The sequence below is a fragment of the Bison bison genome, unplaced genomic scaffold (genome assembly GCF_000754665.1).
Source record: "Bison bison bison isolate TAMUID 2011002044 unplaced genomic scaffold, Bison_UMD1.0 scf7180017863646, whole genome shotgun sequence".
NCBI classification, from domain to species: Eukaryota; Metazoa; Chordata; class Mammalia; order Artiodactyla; family Bovidae; genus Bison; species Bison bison.
The window spans coordinates 370,816-389,738 of NW_011494218.1; the positions used below are offsets into that span (position 1 = coordinate 370,816).

General features: G+C 43.6%; 1 protein-coding gene across 2 annotated transcripts in view; it reads left to right on the top strand.

Moving 5' to 3' along the window:
* The window catches only part of MB21D2 (Mab-21 domain containing 2), a 123,105-nt gene that overhangs the window by 78,034 nt on the left and 26,148 nt on the right, over positions 1–18,923 (top strand). The window contains exon 1 of one of the 2 annotated variants that reach the window (XM_010833423.1): positions 9,135–10,159. The exons of the other annotated variant lie outside the window; for it this stretch is intronic. The gene's annotated coding sequence lies outside the window, so the exon portion shown is untranslated. Of the gene's footprint in view, positions 1–9,134; positions 10,160–18,923 lie in introns of those variants that run through there. 2 annotated transcript variants of the gene reach the window in all.

An 18,923-nucleotide genomic window follows, 5' to 3' on the forward strand; every position in this document is an offset into this window, starting at 1 on the left:
GTTCTCATCTAAAAGGTGGATCAGTTCAGCATTGTATTAGTTGACTGGAGCTGCTGTAACAAAATACCACAGACTGGGTGGCTTCAACCACAGACATTTGTTTCCTCACAGTTCTGGAGGCTGGAAGTCCAAGATGTCAGCAGATTTGGTTTCTCCTGAGACCTTCTCATGTGTCCTCACATGGGCTTTCTTCTGAGTCTCTGTGTGTCCAATTTCCTGTTCTCCTAAGGAACTGGTCCGATGGGATTAGAACCCACCCTAATCACTACTTTAAAGGCCCTGTTTTCAAATACAGTCACATTGGAGATACTGGGGGTTAGAGCTTCAAACTGTCAATTTGAGGGGCACACAGTTCAGCCCATAACACGTATCCACATTACCTTTGGGTGTTAGAAGCCCACTGTGAAGCAATGGCCTGAGGGCAGGGGGTGCAGGGCACCCATGGGCAGCTATAGCAGAAGCAGAACAGACAGTAAGCTCCCTCAAGATATCTGATCCTTTCTCTGCTTTCCCAGAAACAAGCTCTGAGATTTTCTATGTGTCTTAGTACAGTCAGAGTTAACGGATGCTAGTGATGAACGAGACCTTTGAGTAATGCCCCTTCTTTAATAATAGAGGAGGCTGAGGTCCAGGGAAGGATTGTGCTATGTTTATAATTGGTTCTCTTGATTTATAACCCAGTTCTATCTACTCAAAGCCAAATCACAGCATCTAAGCATCTCTGACATCACTGTTGCCTCACTCCAACACCTCTGAGATACCCCGACTTAGGCGTGGTAGGACATTTTTTCAAGCTCCAAGAAGGAGAAGATATAATGGTGCTTCACAGGCAGTGTGCTAAGAACATTCCCCAAATAGTGACATCCTGTAATCAAAAGCTTTTTGTCCAAGGGAGGGCTTTTCTTAACACTTTGTTCTTGGTCTTCCAAAGAAGCGCGGGTTTCTCACCATGAATTGTAGGATCAAGGCTAGTAAACCCTCAGACTGACAAAAGTTTTGTTATATTTAAACAGGTGGAAAAGAGAGAGAAACAGTAGTGAGCCATTTACTTTTTAGGTTTAATTTCAGAGTTAGAATTGGAAACGATCTTTGATACCAAATTGAACAGTTTTAGACCCAACAGATTGTTAAAATGTTCTAAACAATGACATCAAATTGTCATCATTTCTTTTTGAAATCTGTAAGTGAATTGTGGATCAAAGAAGGGACCTGGCCCTTTCTCTGGATTAAGTGGAATAAAATTTGCAAATATTGCTACATGCTTTTATGAAACTTTTTAAAGATAACAGAGGCAGATTGAGTAAGAATAATCCTCTCAAGTATCCCCTACCTGAAAACAGTTATCTACGTAACAGTTGCAGAAAACAGTTGCCTACATGATTCAGAAATTTCAGGCTATGCTGTGAAATTCTGTGAGCAGCACATAGTGGTCCCAGTTTGTCTTGCTGCTGCTGCTAAGTCGCTTCAGTCGTGTCCGACTCTGTGTGACCCCATAGGTGGCAGCCCACCAGGCTCCCCCGTCCCTGGGATTCTCCAGGCAAGAACACTGGAGTGGGTTGCCGTTTCCTTCTCCGATGCGTGAAAGTGAAGTCGCTTAGTCGTGTCCAACTCTTTGCGACCCCATGGACTGCAGCCTACCAGGCTCCTCTGTCCATGGGGTTTTCCAGGCAAGAGTACTGGAGTGAGGTGCCATCGCCTTCTCTGCCCAGTTTGTCTTAGTCTCATGCTAAAATAATAAACATTTCCTTGTTGAACCCATTGAAAGAGGAAGTCTGCCCCAATTTTTCCTAGAGTCTGAAACAGGGCCATCTGAGTTTAAGCATTGATTATATGTTACTTATAGAGTGAATTATCCCAATGCAAAAATAGAGATATCTTTAAATATTATATAGGAGTGATTTGCTGCTTTTATTTTATCTCTGCTATTCATGAGACAGAATATTTGTACCACTGACCAACTCCTTATTTTTGGAGAGTTTTAAAATAATGTATTCATTCAACAAATAATCAGTTGAGTGAGGCTTCCTGCACTGGGAGTATAGAAGTGAATGACAGCAACATGTATATGTTTCTACTCTCAGAGAGTTTAGTGAGAAAACTGGACCTTCATGAAATAGTTTCATTTTTGAAAATACAGTTGCAAGCTGGGATACATTCTCTACAAGGAATATGAATCAAGGAGATGTGGGAGCAGGTAATGAAGGAGCCTGCCCCAGGCTGGAAGGTTTCTCCCAGAGAACTCGATTCTGAGTTGAAAACAAGGGAAATGATTAAATTGAAAGGTCCAAGAAGTGTTAACGTAAGAGAAGGATCTGACAGAGAAGTCAGAGGTTGTGTAAGAGGTCAAGTCAAGGAGAATCAGTGGGTGGGGAAAGAGAGAATTTGGATTTTTGTCTGTCTTGCTTCCCTTTTTAGTGTAACTTTGGGAAAGATCAGTTCTTTGGGCTTGATGTTCTTACTTGCATAATGACTGATTTCAATCAGAGAATCTGAGGGCCCACAGAGTTCCTAAGCTAAATTCTTTCACTCATACAAACTGACCAAGCATTTGCTGTATACCGACTCCATGTTGATTATGAAAATCCTTGCCCTGAGTTGTCTTACTCTGTAAGCTTGGGGAAGAGGAGAAACAATTTCCGTGTTCTATGTTGGTATCCCATCTGTCAGAAAATGACCTTTACACAGCAGGGTTCTAGTGACTTAATTATTGTTTATGAGATATTTAGAAGTTCAGGTCAAGGATGAAATTCTGTTGCAGAACTGAAAACACATGAGTAAGATGAAGTGGAAGGTGTTGTTTTTTGGTTCTTACAGAAAAAGATTTGAATGACCTGAGTCAGCTGCCATAGTTGGGTCAGATGGTCAGAAAATGATGTTATGCACCAGAGAGAGACAAGAAGAAGCTTTTGAGAAGCTGCTCTAAAATTATTTTCTGTTTATTCTCATAAGTATTTGGCTTGAACAGAAATCGACTTTCCTCGCCAAGATGTGTTTAGCGTTCCTATATTTTAAAAGCTGGCCAAGGGATTGGCATGAGAGGAGACAACCCACGTAACTTGGCGAAGAGTTTTTGGAAGCTGGTTGGTGGTTGTTTAGTCTTAACATGATTAGAAACAGAACAAAACAAAAACAAATAGTATTGATTTTAAAATCTGTTTCTTGCCTTCTTCCAAAAAGATTTGAAAATCTTAAGAAAATGCACTTGACTATAACATGACCATTAAAATATACAACAAAGCCAAAACCTCACAAGCTTTGTACAGCAGCAACTATCAAAAATATTAATTATTGTTAATATTGTTTTCATTCGGGGGCATGAATTTTAGGTGAAAGATTCCTGGTAGTCTAAGCAAAAAAGGAAAACATGGTTGCTTAGTAATTTTGCTGAGTAATTGGAAAAAAAAAAAGGAAAAAAAGGAAACAGGTCACAAACTACTATGTATAAACTAAGCTACAAGGATATATTGTACAGTGCAGGGAATGTAGATAATATTTTATAATAAGTACAAGTAGAATATAGGGCTTCCCCCGTGGCTCAGCAGTGAAGAATCCGCTTGCAGTGCAGGAGCCACTGGTTCTCTCCCTGCATCAGGAAGATCCCTGGAGGAGGAAATGGCAACCCACTCCAGTGTTCTTGCTTGGAGAATCCTATGGACCTAGGAGGATCGCGAAGAGTTGTAAACAACTGAAGCAGCTTAGCACTGTATGCACATAAATGGAGTATAACCTATAAAAATTGTGAATCACTGTTATACATCTGAAACTTACGTAATATTATACATCAACTATACCTCAGTTAAAAAAAAAAAAAAAGAAACCAGTCAGCCTGTCAGGAGATACATTCTTTAATATATTTCCTCTAATATGCAAATTTTTACACTATAAGCATTGAATAGTATACATTTCCATGACTTCAGTAAGTTTTCCAACAATGGCAAATTCCTTGGTAAGATAGCTTTTTTTTTTGATCTTCAATAAACCCTTATGCTAAGTCGAAGGCATTTTTTTTTTTTTTGCGAGGGGACGTAGCTAAGGCATTCCAGACTTGTACTTTACTAGTAAGTGGATGGATATTATCTCGTTTTGATCAGTGTTTTAAACCTTGTGTGTTCATAAGAACTGCCTGGGGCCCTTGCTAAAATGTAGATTCCAATGCCCACCCCAGATTTATTGAATCAAAGTCTCTAGCAAAGGGCCTGGGTGTATATTTAACAAATGCAATAAGTTGTTTCTTATGCTCTAGCAAGTTTAGGGAGCACTGCCATAGATGGTTTTCCTTGACTGTTTTTCCCTCTCAGTTGGGCTTTGTAGAAGTCATTTTGAGCATAAATTGTGATAGGAGCCTGAGGCAAGAGCATTAAAAATGAACTGATGAAGCCCAGCAGAGCCCATTTAATTCACTGGTCTGGAATCGTAGCGTCAGTTCCCTTTCTCAAGCAAGGGTGCTTCAGAATGCTGCCCGTCAGTTCCCTCTGCATCTGTTGTACTGTTGATTCTCCTACCATCTCCACGCGGTGAGCAGAACAAACATCATCCTGTATTCCATTGACTTTAAGATGCACATCTTCCCACAATTTTAGTCTTTAAAGTTTGTAGGCATCTGAGAACCAGTGATGTATGAATTTTATGATACCCTTTTCTTAGTGATTTATAATGGTAATGGTGCATCTGTATATTCAGAGGGGTTGGAGATTGGATGAACTGTTTGTTCCTTTCATAGATGAGGCCTCAGAGGCATGAAGAAGGTGAAGAGGTGATGGAAAGCCACTCCTAGTTGGGGGAGTCTAGTCTGAGACCCAGCCCTCTCCAGCCCTCTGTCCTCATTCTAGTTATTTGTTACTGAATAATCAGTACCCGAAAACTCAGTGGGTTCATATCATATGCATGCTCAGTCATGTCTGACTCTTTGTGACCCCATGGACTGTAGCCTGTCAGGCTCCTCTGGCCATGGGATTGTCCAGGCAAGAATACTGGATTGAGTTGCCATTTCCTTCTCCAGGGGATCTTCCCCACCCAGGGATTGAACCCTTGTTTCCCGCATTGGCAGGCAGATTCTTTACCATTGCACCACCTGGGAAGCCCTCAGTGGGTTAAAAGAGCATTAAACATTGATTTGCTCATAAAGTTTCTTGGAATCAGGTGTTTGGGAGTGGCTTAACTGGGTGGTTCTGGCTTGCGGTCTTTCATGAAGTAGCGTGTAAGGTGTTGACTGGATCGGTAGTCACCTGAAACCTTGGCTGGGCTTGGAGGTTACACCTGTGAGCTGACTTGTTCACATGACTGGCAGATGGTGCTGGGAGGCCCCAATGTATCTCCATGTAGGCCTCTCCGCAAGCTCTTGAAAGAGTCCCCAGTATAGTGGTGCCCCCCACCCCCATCACAAGCCAGGAAAGTGCTGTAGTGCCTATTATGACCTTGCCCTATAAGCCTCATGCTGTCACTTCTACACATTCGATTTGCTGTAGACCGACCCTGATTCAGTGTGGGCAGGAACTACACAGGGTGTGAATATCAGAAGGGGAAGATCATCGGAGCTGGCTGTTTCATTCACACCACACTGCCTTTCCAACATAATTTTGTCCCAATTCGCTTGACTATCCTATATACTATGGTCAGATTCTTAAAATGGAATGAAAACTCTGGGATTTATATCCCATTCTAGCACTTCTGAAATTTTAATGTGCCTGCACACTCCTGGGGTCCCCTGACTCAGTAGGCCTAGTGTCCAGCCAGAGAGTGCCTTCTAACGAGCTCCCATGATGCCTTAGGCTCCTGGTTCATGAAGGACTTTCTTAGTAGGAAAGTGAACTGAGCCCCTGCAGGCTTCCTACAGGGCTGCTCAGCAACCACAGCTCCTCTCTCTCAAAGGGACTTGCCTCTCCTCTAATTTTGGCTGAGAGACTAATGGTTTTGGGGAAGGGACGATGGAAACCCAGCTCTTTACTATGTTGGTTAAAGGAAAGAGAGGCATGAGGCTGTTAAGAGCCCAGGCATCATTAGGCAGGCAGCTTGCTGGGCGCTCAAAACATCCAGACAATTAGTTTGCAGGGCATGGGGCGGGGGTGGGATGGAACACAAACAGTGCTTAAAATGAAACGTGTCAATGCATTATTCAGAGCTCAGATGTCCATCAGTGGATTCCCCATCCGCCCTGCTTGCCTCTCTTCTCTCCCTCTTTAAAACACACACATTAGCATTCAGAAAAACTCTAGACCCTACAGTATATTTCCCTGAATAAAATGAAAATTAGAGTTGAAGCAGTCCCATCAGTGCTGCCACACTTTAAGCTGCTTGGCTGAGATCTAGAAAGCTCTGCCTCTTTGCCCACGGCAAGACTTTTGTCCTGTGTCTTCCTACACATCAGTTAAGAGGAATGTGTTAGACTGTAAGCTCAACAAGAGAGGACCTGTGTTTCCTTTGTTCGTTTCTCACTATGTGTGTATGTGGCTCTCTGTGTATATGTTTAACACACATGTATATACTGTATAAATAAGGAGAGGTATGAATGCAGCAACCTAATATGTGGAGAGGGAACTCTGTGACCCTTTTAAATCTTATCCGGAAAACATGGTGAGGTCTCTGCAGTGAAAAACAGAACACTCCTTTTTCACATTTCTAATTGTTGTTGGGGACCTTTGGAAGGAGGTCCAGTTTATCACCTCCCATTTCTTTATCAGCCATGCCAGTTTATAACTTTCGAAGGTAAACATTGCTATTTACTGGACACTTACTGTGTGTTGAGCACATATCATAACATCACTTAATCTTCCAACAACCTTCATGGAAGGTAATGATCACCAGAGGAAGTCAAGCCTGTGGGAGGTGAAAGCCTTTACCTTACACAGCCCGCAGGTGTGTTTTGCAGTTTTGCAAGCCTTTCTAGACTGATTTTTGCAGTTTTGTTTCCAGTTTTGCAGGCCTTTCTAGACTGATTTCAGCCTAAAGCAAGTGTTCAGTGTTCACTGTCACAGAACAAGATGTCTAGAGAAGGGAGAAGAGAATGACAGCACTGCCAAAGCTGGAAAGGGCTCCCAGCATCGAGTCCATGCACTTAACTTCGCATCTGTCCTTGGTGCTGTGAAGGCAACCGAGATTCATTTCATGGGACCTCTGCTCCAAAAGACTCAATGCATTCATGGGACATTGACAGGCATCACAGTCATTATCTGAGGCTACCCATTAAATAGCAACCAGTCCATATATGGCTGGTGCAAATGCAGAATGGCACAGCCACTGGGAAAACAGTGAGACACAGTATTAGAAAGTTAAACACACACGCCCCACACTTAACAAATGGCTCAGCTATCATACTCCCATTAAGCAGGTATTTATCTAAGAGAAATGGAATTTATTTTCACACAAAGGCCTACAGTTTTATTCACAGTAGCAAAAAAGTAGACACACCCAAACTGAGCATCAAACTGGTGAGTAGATGGACAAAGTGTATCACATCCATACAGGGAAATACTGCTCAACAATAAGAAGTCAGCTATTGATTTGATGAGTTCAACAGCATGAATGAATATTCCATGCTATTAATAAGTGAAAGAACCTAGCCATAGAAGGCTCCATACTTTTTCACCTGTGTGCTTTTCAGAAAATGATAAAACTATAGGGATAGAAAGCAGATCAGAGATTGCCTGGGGCTTGGGAAGGGGACTGACTGCAAAAGGACAAGAGGACATTTTGGGGGATGATGGAAATCTTTCTGTGTCTTAATTGTGGCTCTAGTTATAAAACTGTACTTCTGTCAGGCTCATCAAACTGTATCTTTCAAAGGGGTGGATTTGATTGTATATAAGTCTTACCTCAGTAGATAGGACTTTAAAAAATACATCAGCTGGTCCGAAGTCCCCATTTTCCAGATGGGGAAGCAGGCCCCAGATGAGGGAGTGAATTGCTATAGTGGTTGTGAGTTGGCAATACAGGTTTCTCAGCCCCAGTCCTCAGGCAAAAATAAGCTGGAACCCTGGCCTCCTGTCTCAGTCCAGGGTGCATTCCAGGGGGAACTAAATGTTGATCCTCAACTCTGAAGACAACTCCATGGGTGGCTTTTTAAAACTCACACTCTATTGTGCTGCTCAGCAGACTGTTGACCTGCAGTTTGGCTGGAGGACTCCTCATTAGAGAGTGAATTAGCATTCGGCCAAAACCAAAGCACAGAAAGCTCCAATGACGAACTTCTATGTACATATTCCATTGACTGTTGGGAAGAAAAGCCTCAGTGTAGGACCATTAATTTATTTGGAAGGGTGCCTGGCAGGACTTTGTCATCCAGTCTAGAAAGAACAAATCATCCCAGAGATTCACACCAACATCTTGTTGTAGAAAGCTGGTGAGATTTGGAGTGAGCCAGTCCTGGTTTGAGTACCCAAATCTCTTCCTAACTTCATGCCCTTGAGTTACTACTTCTCTGTCTACAAAACAGTGATCCTAGTACCTACCTCTCAGGGTTTCTGCACAGTGTAGGTAGGAGATTGGGAACTAAAGTACCTTGCCCAGCTGTGATAGGCTTCAGTGTGGCAGCCGTGGGTTTGTGTGTGACACACATTAACAGTCATGACACCCGTTGTGGAAATGATCAAACCCGGGGTATTGCTGTGTCAGCCATTGTACCGCCTGGCCAGAACCACTGGGGTATGTGTAGACTTCAGTAAACCTTGTGGACCTGAATCCAGCCCTATTTATAAAATAATTGATTGCAGCATTTGGAAGGGAGTGGAATTTTGCTTCTTAATTTGAGAGAAAGCCGCCTTACTTGAACTTTTTTGCTTTTTAAGAAGGGACGGGAAACGACTGGAAACAATGGGCCCTGAATCAGCGCCAAACTCCCAGTTGGAGGGAAGATATTTTTTCCCAGTCTTATCATCACTTATCATCACTATTATCCAGGAAAAAAAGAAAATACACCAACAACAGAAAAGACCCTGAACTGTTTAGGGCCCAGTGAGACTCTCCTTCCTGGGCTTCCCAGGTAGCACAGTGGTAAAGAATCTGCCTGTCAATGCAGGAAATGCAAAAGACGTGGGTTCAACCCCTGAGTCAGAAAGATCCCCCGGAGTAGGAAATGGCACCCCACTCCAGGATTCTTGCCCGGGAAATCCCATGGACACAGGGACCCGGCAGTCTACAGTCCACGGGGTCACAAAGAGTCAGACACATCCGAGTGAGCAGATTCTCCCTTCTACCCCTCAGCAGGGCGGATCTTTGGGGATGTTCCCAAATCCTTTTGCCTTCTGAGATTTGAGATTCTGGTTTAACACTAACAGAAATAAGGTCAACGAGGCTTAGGGTTGATTTTATTAAACTTTACTTGTTTTTCCTCTTTTGCAGTTGTAATAATATACCAAGTGTTTCTCATCTTCACTTAAACATCTCATTCTGTCACACAGCCAGATTTACGAAACACCGACTGGTTTTAATAGCCCAAGACAGCTAGCAAAACACCAACTGGCAAGCTTACCAATAGTGTTGGTTTCTATACTAGTAGTCAAGTGGTAGTCAAAGTCACTCAGTCGTGTCCGACTCTTGCTACCCTAGGTATGTTTAAGTCCCTTCCATTATATACTTCATGTTGTGTGGACTGAATTTTCCTTTGATAACCATTGTCTTCCAGTATGAAGTGGTCGATTACAGATTCTAGTACATTCTGTCAAGCACCATAAGACAATGGTTTAGGTGCCAGAGATTTCTCTGCGGCTTAGGGCAGAATTATCCTCTTAGGTAGTTAGGAGCCTGAGGACTAGAAAAACTGATGTCAAGGCTAGTGGTCGAAGTGGAACAGTCTCCTAACACCAGCTGAGAGCTGTTTCCACTAGCCCACACCATGCTCCCTTTGTGTAGATTATTTAATAAATTCATTTCACAACCCGTAAAGCACAGTAGGAAACAATGCAATTACTGAACCATAGGAGCACAGCTGCCAGCATCTTGTTGATTCAGAATTGTCCAAACACTTCCATGTGGGGGCGGGAACCAGCAATTTGCTGGTTCAACAGTTGACATTGATAAATTGGAGTTTCATTTCCTCAGCCTTCTGTTGGAGGTGCTAATGGGCATTGAAAAGCTGGAGAAACACAGGCACTAGAGGAAGGGAGAATCTTGCCTGATCTACATACTAAGTAATTGAGCCTGAATGAGGGAGACTTGACACTGCCAGGTAATAAATGGACACTTTTGAATGCACTGATGAGAAGCCAAATAAAATTAGTGCTGTGAACATTTTGATTATTTAAATTCTGCTTGCAGATTGTGTGGGCTGGTATCTTGGTTTATTAGATTGTTTGCTTCTCCTAATATTTTTTCACATGTTTTCTGAAATATTCACTTGTATTTCATGCAGTATTATGCCAGGATTACTTGGCTTCTGGAAAATGAGGGGGCTGGGCCAGATGATCTCTGAGGTCTCTTCTACGCTCTGTGTTTTTACTTGCCTGGCAAGAGAATTTGTCTAAAATGAATTGCATTCCCCCCACACACATTCATCCAAGCCTCTGTTCCCCCCATTCATTGTTTCCATTCATTCAATAGGCAGTTGGATGTTCGCTCTGGCCAGTTACTGTGCTGGGCACTAGAAATAAAGAAGGGAATGGGCCAGAACACCACCAGCCCCCTACCCTTAGGAGCTGACATTCTAATTGGGAGCTGGATAAGTAAGCAGAGTGTATTCAGGGATAAGCTTGGGGCAGCACATGGTAGTAACTAGAGGGAATCAAGGAAGGCTGCTCAGAGGATGTAATATTTTAAGTTGCTCCTTGAAACAAGGTGAAGATTGGGAGGAAGAATGTTTGGATGGACTTTCCTCTGTGTACCTCCCAGGGCTTTCTGCCCTGAAAGTTATTAGGCTATCTGCGAGATGTCCTTTTAGTAGAAATATCTTTGTTATGCTTTAACATAGGAGTCAGTGATTACTTCCGTGACTGTTACACTTTCTCAACCTTTTAAATTCTGGTTTCCCAGGTGATTTAGTGATTAAGAACCTACCAATGCAGGAGACCCAGGTTTGGTACCTGGGTCAGGAAGATCCCCTGGAGGAGGGCATGGCCACCCACTCCACTATTCTTACTGGCATAATCCTATGGACAGAGGAGCCTGGCAGGCTATATAGTCCATGAGGTTGCAGAGAGTCAGATGCAACTGAGCATCTTTTAATGTTACTTTCCTTTAAAAGCAGAAATGGATTTTAATAAAATGGGTTGGCAAAAGTATTGAACTTTTGAAATTAACCTTTTATGTACAGATATGTGAATCTTGAAGTCCAAACCAGCCATGGGTAACCTTTTTCTGTCCCTTCAACTCTCAGCCAGAAGAGTACTCTTTATCTTGGAGAGATGCATTTTGTTAAGCTGTGATTATACCCACTTAGGAATCCTCCAGCTACAAGTCATTTTAGAGATTATCAGACATTTATTATCAGACTCAATGTTTTTAAAGCAGATTGGATTCATTTTTGTATGGCATTAATTAAAATTAAACCTTTTCTAAACAATTTCTTTGCAGGTAATCTTGATTTTTTTTTTTTTAAATTGAATGTGTCTGGTTAAAACTGCCTATAAGTAGAGAACTCAGGATATTCAGTGTGAAAGTAATGTTTTAAAAATGCCAGTTTAACTTTTGAATACTAGAGTGGCTTCTAAGTGTATCAAAAGTGACTTTTATCATATTGTAACCTTCTATCATATCTGTTTAGGAGAAACTAGAGAAACTGCATGCTAACTGATTATTGGTATTAGTGCAATGATTAGGCTGTCCTGTAAAGGATTTAGGCTTGTGCATTTATAGCCCTTCTCAGCACTTCTGTGTGGTCGAACTTGACTCTTATACCAGCATGTCAGTGCTGGTCTAAGAAATAGGAGACCTTGATCTGGTTGAAGCGCTGACACTCACTAGCTTTGTGGATTTTAACCATAGGCAGCATAGCTTTGGCTTTCTCATCTCTAAGTGTTGTCATCTGGAAAATGAAGTGGTGAGACTAGACGCTCTAAGGACCCTGGAACTTTTGTGATGGATGAATGTGAGTAATGAATGCTTCCTTCTCGTTTGCACACAGAGAAGCAAAACCATGAAAGATAAAATGGTCTGCCAGTGGCTGCAGGGAGTATCACCAGCTCAATGAGAATAGGTCAGGCTCTCTCCTTTTCTGGTCCTCTTCATCCTTTTGGATCTCATGCTCCCTCCTGGTTACTTGATATTGGACTTTACACTTAACAAAACCAGTGATTTACATTTGCTCTTGTGTCTGTTGAATAACTTCTAGGTAGATGTTTAAAAAGCACAGAAGTAATAAAGTTAGTTGGCAAGATTTAGTTTTAATAATGAATTCTATCTCACCATGCCTATAAAAATTGGGGCCTGAAATGAACTAATATTACTTTTTTTATTGCATCTTATTTTGAGGAGAAATGGATAATTAAAGTGAAATAGTAGGAGTCACTCTCCAGGGTTCACAGGCTCTCCTCTTCAACCACATTCAGAAACAACTTCTGTAGGAGTGAAGAATCTAAGCAGATTCCCTCACTCCCCATTTTCCTTTGCGTTGATTCTATTAAGCTTGCTTGTGCTCATGTAATTAGCTTCTATATAACTTGCTAGGAATAATGTCTCTTGGTAGCCTCACATTTAGGAATATGATGAATCTGTTTGTTTGCAATCAGATCACATATTTCCTTGTGAAAAAACAAACAAACAAACAAAAAACAATGCTTTGGTTGACCGGTGCCATTTTAACTCAGTCATCAGCTGAGCCCTAAAACTTGTCTTCCTTGCCTGAGCTGTGGGTAGGAGTTCGTGTAGGAGGAAGGAAGAGGAGCAGTTTTGAAACTGGTGCATCATTTCCTCGACCTGGCCTTGGGAGGTCTCAGGGCCTTTCAGCACAAACCACAGTATATACTCTGATTCAGATCTCCCGTTCCAGCCAGGCAGGTGGTCTCCACTGCCTGGGAATGTCTCACTTCTATTGAACACTTTTATATATTAAGGAAGAAATGGTAATTAGCACCTTAATGTCCAAGAAGCGATTTCCATGTTCTCTTTTTAATTGTGAAAATGAACTTAATGGGTAGAATTTCAGGAAAGAGGAGAGGGAAAAGAGAAAATCCAGGCCTGAATATCTGTCTCTAGTTTCAGTTCTCCCGGGCTGCCCCTAGACTCCCCAGCTTCTTTCATTTCTGTACCCCCTCGTGTTTGAAAACCTTAGTTCCCTTGTCATATCCCTGGAGTTGTGAGAAGGAGCTTAAGAAAAGGGGGAAATGGGATATGGTTAGTTGTTCCCACTGACATGTATGAGATGTTTGTAAGTCAGCTGTCTTCCTCTTTTTACAAAATATTTATTATATATATGAATTTGGTGGCACCACTCAGCATGCAGGGATCCCATGCCCCCTGACAAGGAATGAACCTATGCCCCGTGCCTCAGTGGAAGCACAGAGTTCTAACTGCTGGACTGCCAGAGAATTCCCAGGTCAACTCTCTTCTGAATCAGACACCTGGGTTCAAAGATCAGATCCACAGACCATGTGACCTTGGGCAATTATTTAACCTCACAAGTTTCCATTTCTTCATAACCACTCAGTGGCAGCATAAAAATGAATGATAATACATTAAGAATCCTTGGCTCAGAGTAGATGCTCACTAAATGAGCTCTGTTATTAAAAGGCCAGGAGTGGTTGGATGCAGGCATTAGCAGTATCTTGAAGACAGCAGCATCAAGGAGAGTTTTCACATCAGTGACGGGGACATTGTTATTTGAAGGGGGCATCATGGCACACTCCTCAGTGTGTGTGTGTTTTAAGTAGATTTCTGGGAATGGAGAACAGGTGGCAAGGCTGCAGCACAGGTACCCCAGGGGTGTTACCTGCAGGCGTGCGCGGTTGAGGCCAGCTGAGCTGCCCCACAGAGGAAGAGGATGGGCCTTTGCAGGCAGGAGGGCAGGATGCTGGGGAAGCTTTCAGAGCCCGGTTGAGCAGCCACCAAGGCCTGCGTGCTTTCATCTGCAGTCACTTGCCATCTGTCTGAGGCGAGAATCAATATCAGGGGAAGGTGACAAATCAGTCATTGCCCTGAGACTGGCTGTAAATCCGGCACCCATTCTTTTCTTTCTAACCACTTGAAAGAAACTTCCCCGCACATCCTTTCCCTGAAACTTGGAGCTTCACCACTGGACTTGGAGTTGTGTTACTGCTTCGTCGCTAAGTCTCTCTGCAACCCCATGGACTGTAGCCCACCAGGCCCCTCTGTCTATGGGATTCTCCAGGCAAGAATACTGGAGGGGGATCTTCTCGACCTAGGGATCAAACCTGAGTCTCCTGCACTGGCAGGTGGACTGTTTACCACTGAGCCACCAGAAAAGCCCACTGGACTTGGAGAGATCCTTGAAAAGATCTGAAACAAACTTCTATGTTTTAGGCATTGTTGTCTTGGGGGGAATTAAAGATAGATGTGTTCTGTTCCATTCTGCTTCAGTCACATCAGTTCTCATCATGTCTTTGCTTTCTTTTTTCCCATCTGCTCCTTAGTATTCATGAGTTTTCGAGAAACAGCCCATCCCAAAGGCTCTGTTTGCCTCTCTGTATGTCCTCAGGGCCTGCGCTGTATACCCAGTGGCACCCATTAGCCTTCCATCCATTGTGTCCATTTGCTACAAACTTACTCTTAAAACCTCTCCTCCTCCTTTCCCTCAGCTCAGACACAATCACTCCTTTTAGTCAGGAAGAACATTAAAGAACAGCCTGTCCGACTGCTCTCTTGGGGGCTGTGAGTCGGCCTCTCTTAGGGAGCACCAGGGCTGGGCCCGGGTGTCCTGCTTGGACTCCCTCAGAATGGGCCCCAGGGCTTCAGATCCCAGCTTCTCCCCAGGGTGCTGACGTGAGCACCCGTGTTCCAGGCTCCTGCCCTACTGCCAGCCCCCAGCCTGCCTGGAACACCTGGAAATGGGGAGCGAGAGTCAAATGAGCGAGCAAAGTTGGCATAAAGTGAAGTCTTTCTGGAGCTTTGCATTGATTCGAGCAGGGAATTTGAGGGAACCCCCGCCCCCACCCCGCAACAGCGTTCTGTGTAGACTAGATCTTTTGTAAGCAACTGATTTACTTGCCTGCTGAAGGCCAGCCTCAGGCAGAATTGAGAAATAGCCAGCTTGATAGGATGCAATGATTTTCAATGCTTTTTGTTTCTCCCTTTTAAAACTGTAGGACTCTTACTTCCCATAGAAGCATCAGAGGAAGCCCAGTATGTAAAGCACGTAAAAGTGGTTCAAGTGGGGCTGGGAAGCCCAGGGATTGCCCGTCCCTCGCACAGGCGATGTCTCCTTACGCGCGTCCCCACCCTCCACTCACTATGAGCAGCTGGAGGCGCGCTGTTTGGAAGCCACTGTTGCCACGAAAAGCCCATACGTGGGGCTCAGGCAACTTTGTGTTAGTCACTACAGCACACCATTAAGCCCTGAACCTGACTTTCTGTTTGCGATTTGAGGGCAGAATGTCAGACTGAAAGATTTTGTGTAGAAGTACATGTGTCTGGTTTATAGCAGACCCTCCTAACATTGATCCCCACTTCTCTTTTTATCTTCTTGTCTCTTCCCACTTTCTATGCCTTTGCCCTGAGGTGTCCTCTCCCTATTCAGAAATCTGGGGATCTCTGGCACCAGGCGTCTTCAGACATGCTCGGCTCTCCAGGAAAAGCGTGAGTCACTCGTGTTCTAGTGTCAGTGCGGGTCAGCTCTGTGGTCCTCAAGAGTATCTTCATGCCCAGGTTCCAGCAGAAGAGTGCCACCCCACCTCTCTGATTAGCAGGTTGTCCGCAGCTGGCCTGAACCATTGACACCCAAGGGACTTGGACTGAAGGACTTGGTAAAACATTCCTATCCTCCGACCAGCCGACTGAACTTCTGTCCCTGGTTGAGTAATACTCTAGGCATTTACGTAACCATACAGTGTACACAGTCCGTGAAATCCTCATGTTCTCTGAAGTTGCATTCTGAAAACAGCAGGGTTTATAGGGAAAACAAGGTTAGGAGCAGATCACCCCAAACCTATTTTACCTTGTAACCAAGAAGTTAATGAAAGCTCTAGCAATACTAAAAAAGAAAAAACAAAAAAACTCTAGTATACGAGTTTAACCTTTGAAAAAAAGTTGAAGGTGGCTTTATGAAAAGGGTTTTAGAAAAAAGGATAAACGTTGAATTTTGTAGACAAAGATAAAATGTACTAACATCATAGAAAACAATAAAAAGAAAAGTATTTCCATGACAGATCACATGTCAATTTGAGTCCAGAAGAATTTGAGTGCCATTAGCTCCGTGGATTGATGCCGTCTGCTGTGTTTGAGCATGTTTTGTTTGGCTGTTCCTTGGTTCTGCAAAATATTAAATGTTCTTGGAAAATTGCATGTGAACTAACACTACCTTTATTGTGCTGACACAATTTCACTATTTGCCAGTTGTGTATGAGCTGTTTTATCTCACAGTGAGACATTCTGTATCAGGCTGGACTATTTCTAGATGTCAGTAGGCTAAACACAGGACTCAGGTGGACATGAGTGAGTCCTCAAAAAACTTATGGTCTTATGTGAAATTTGGGAATGATGATTGTGGTATGAGGCACCACATAAATCTCATAAAACAGAGTAATCAAAAGACTGTACAAAGAAAGAAAGGAAATCATATGTGTGACTATGAAGGTTAGGAGGCAAAAACTTTTGGATGGAGTTGGTGAAATTTCTGTAGGCAAGGATGTTGTCGTTGTTCAGTCGCTAAGTCGTGTTCGACTCTTTGCGACCCCATGGACTGCAGCACGGCAGGTTTACCTGTCCTTCACTATCTCTTGGAGTTTGCTCAAACTCATGTCCATTGAGTTGGTGATGCCATCCAACTGTCTCATCCTCTGTTGCTCCTTTCTCCTCCTGCCCAGTATTAGGGTCTTTTCCAGTGAGTTGGCTCTTTGCATCAGGTGGCCAAAGTATTGGAGCTTCAGCATCAGTCCTTCCAATGAATATTCAGGGTTGATTTCCATTAAGATTGACTGGTTTGATCGCCTTGCTATCCAAGGTACTCTCAAGAGTCTTCTCCAGCACACAGTTCGAAAGCATCAACTCTTTGGTGCTCAGCCTTCTTTATGGTCCAACTCTCACATGCCTATATGACTACTGGAAAAACCATAGCTTTGACTGTATGGATCCAAAGCAAGGATGCCCTGAAGAGAGAATGAATAAAGGTTTGGGAGTTGGAAAACAAGGACATATTTAGTGGACCAGTAGAGTTTGAGTGGTCCACTTTAGGGCTGGAACCACTGAGCATAAGAGAGAAGTAGGATGGAGGTTGGCCTCAGAATGTGGGGGGCCTTGGCTGCAGGGATGGTTGTCACCCTCTAGGGTTTTGAGCATATGAGTGGTCAGAGCTACCCTGGAAGGAGCTCCTTTTGGTTGCATATGCTGAGAGATGATGGAGAGGAGTGGAGTCCAATTAAGAGGTATTACCATTGTCCTTGTGAGAGACATGAGAGCCTGAGCTCATGGGATGTATGGGGAGAGCATGATACAGCATACATTTTAGAGCCAGAATCTTAAGCATTTGTCAACTGAATGGATGGCATAGGGCTCTGGTGGTCTAATGACAGATGTACTGTTTGCAGTAATGATGGCCAGTGCGGAGCTTGGTTTTGGAATGTTTGAGAGCTCATGCTGAGAGCTAGCAGGGCTGTGGCACCCTTAGGTTCTGGGACTGATCTATACTGAATTGTGGGTGATGCTTATATGTGGCCCTCAGGTTACTGCTGGCTAGATCCGTGCAGACGGAATAAAAGAGCTTGCCCTCAGCTCTGGGAGGGGAGATGCTGTTTCTAGATTGAGACCTACCTACCTGCTCCCAGCCTCAGTCCCTGCTCAAGTTCTCATCTAGGACCATAGCATTTTTACATTCAAAAAGACCTTAGAAATCATCTTATCTCTATACCTTTTGTTGGATGGTAAACTATGACCCAAAAGGTCAAGTGTGTGTCCAGGGTAAGTCAGAGGCAGAACCCAGACTAAAACCTAGGACTCTCACTTTCCAATCTTTTAAAGAAATCTTTAATGGCTGTGTATTAGAGTTCTCCAAGAAACAGAACCAGCAGGATATAAAACCATATTTATTATTAGGAATTGGCTCCTGTAATTATGGAGGCTGAGAATTCTTTCTGTCTGCTGACTGCAAGCTGGAGACCAGGAAAGCTGGAGCTGTAACTCAGTCTGAGTCTGAAGGCCTGGAACTAGGGGAGAGCCAATGGAGTAAATTTCAGCCTGAGGATGGGAGAAGGCAAGACAGTATATCCTGGCTCAAGAAGTGAGGCAGGTAAAAGGGCTGGCTTCTTCCTTCCTTCACCTTTTTGTTCTATTCAGGCCCTGAACAGATTGGATGCTGCCCACCCACATTGGGGAGGGCCATCTGCTTTACTGAGACTATCAGTTCAAATGCTGATCTCTTCCGGAAATACCTTCAGATCAGATCAGATCAGTCGCTCAGTCGTGTCTGACTCTTTGAGACCCCATGAATCACAGCACGCCAGGCCTCCCTGTCCATCACCAACTCCCGGAGTTCACTCAGACTCACGTCCATCGAGTCAGTGATGCCATCCAGCCATCTCATCCTCTGTCGTCCCCTTCTCCTCTTGCCCCCAATCCCTCCCAGCATCAGAGTCTTTTCCAATGAGTCAATTCTTCGCATGAGGTGGCCAAAGTACTGGAGTTTCAGCTTTAGCATCATTCCTTCCAAAGAAATCCCAGGGCTGATCTCCTTTAGAATGGACTGGCTGGATCTCCTTGCAGTCCAAGGGACTCTCAAGAGTCTTCTCCAACACCACAGTTCAAAAGCATCAATTCTTCGGCGCTCAGTCTTCTTCACAGTCCAACTCTCACATCCATACATGACCACAGGAAAAACCATAGCCCTGACTAGA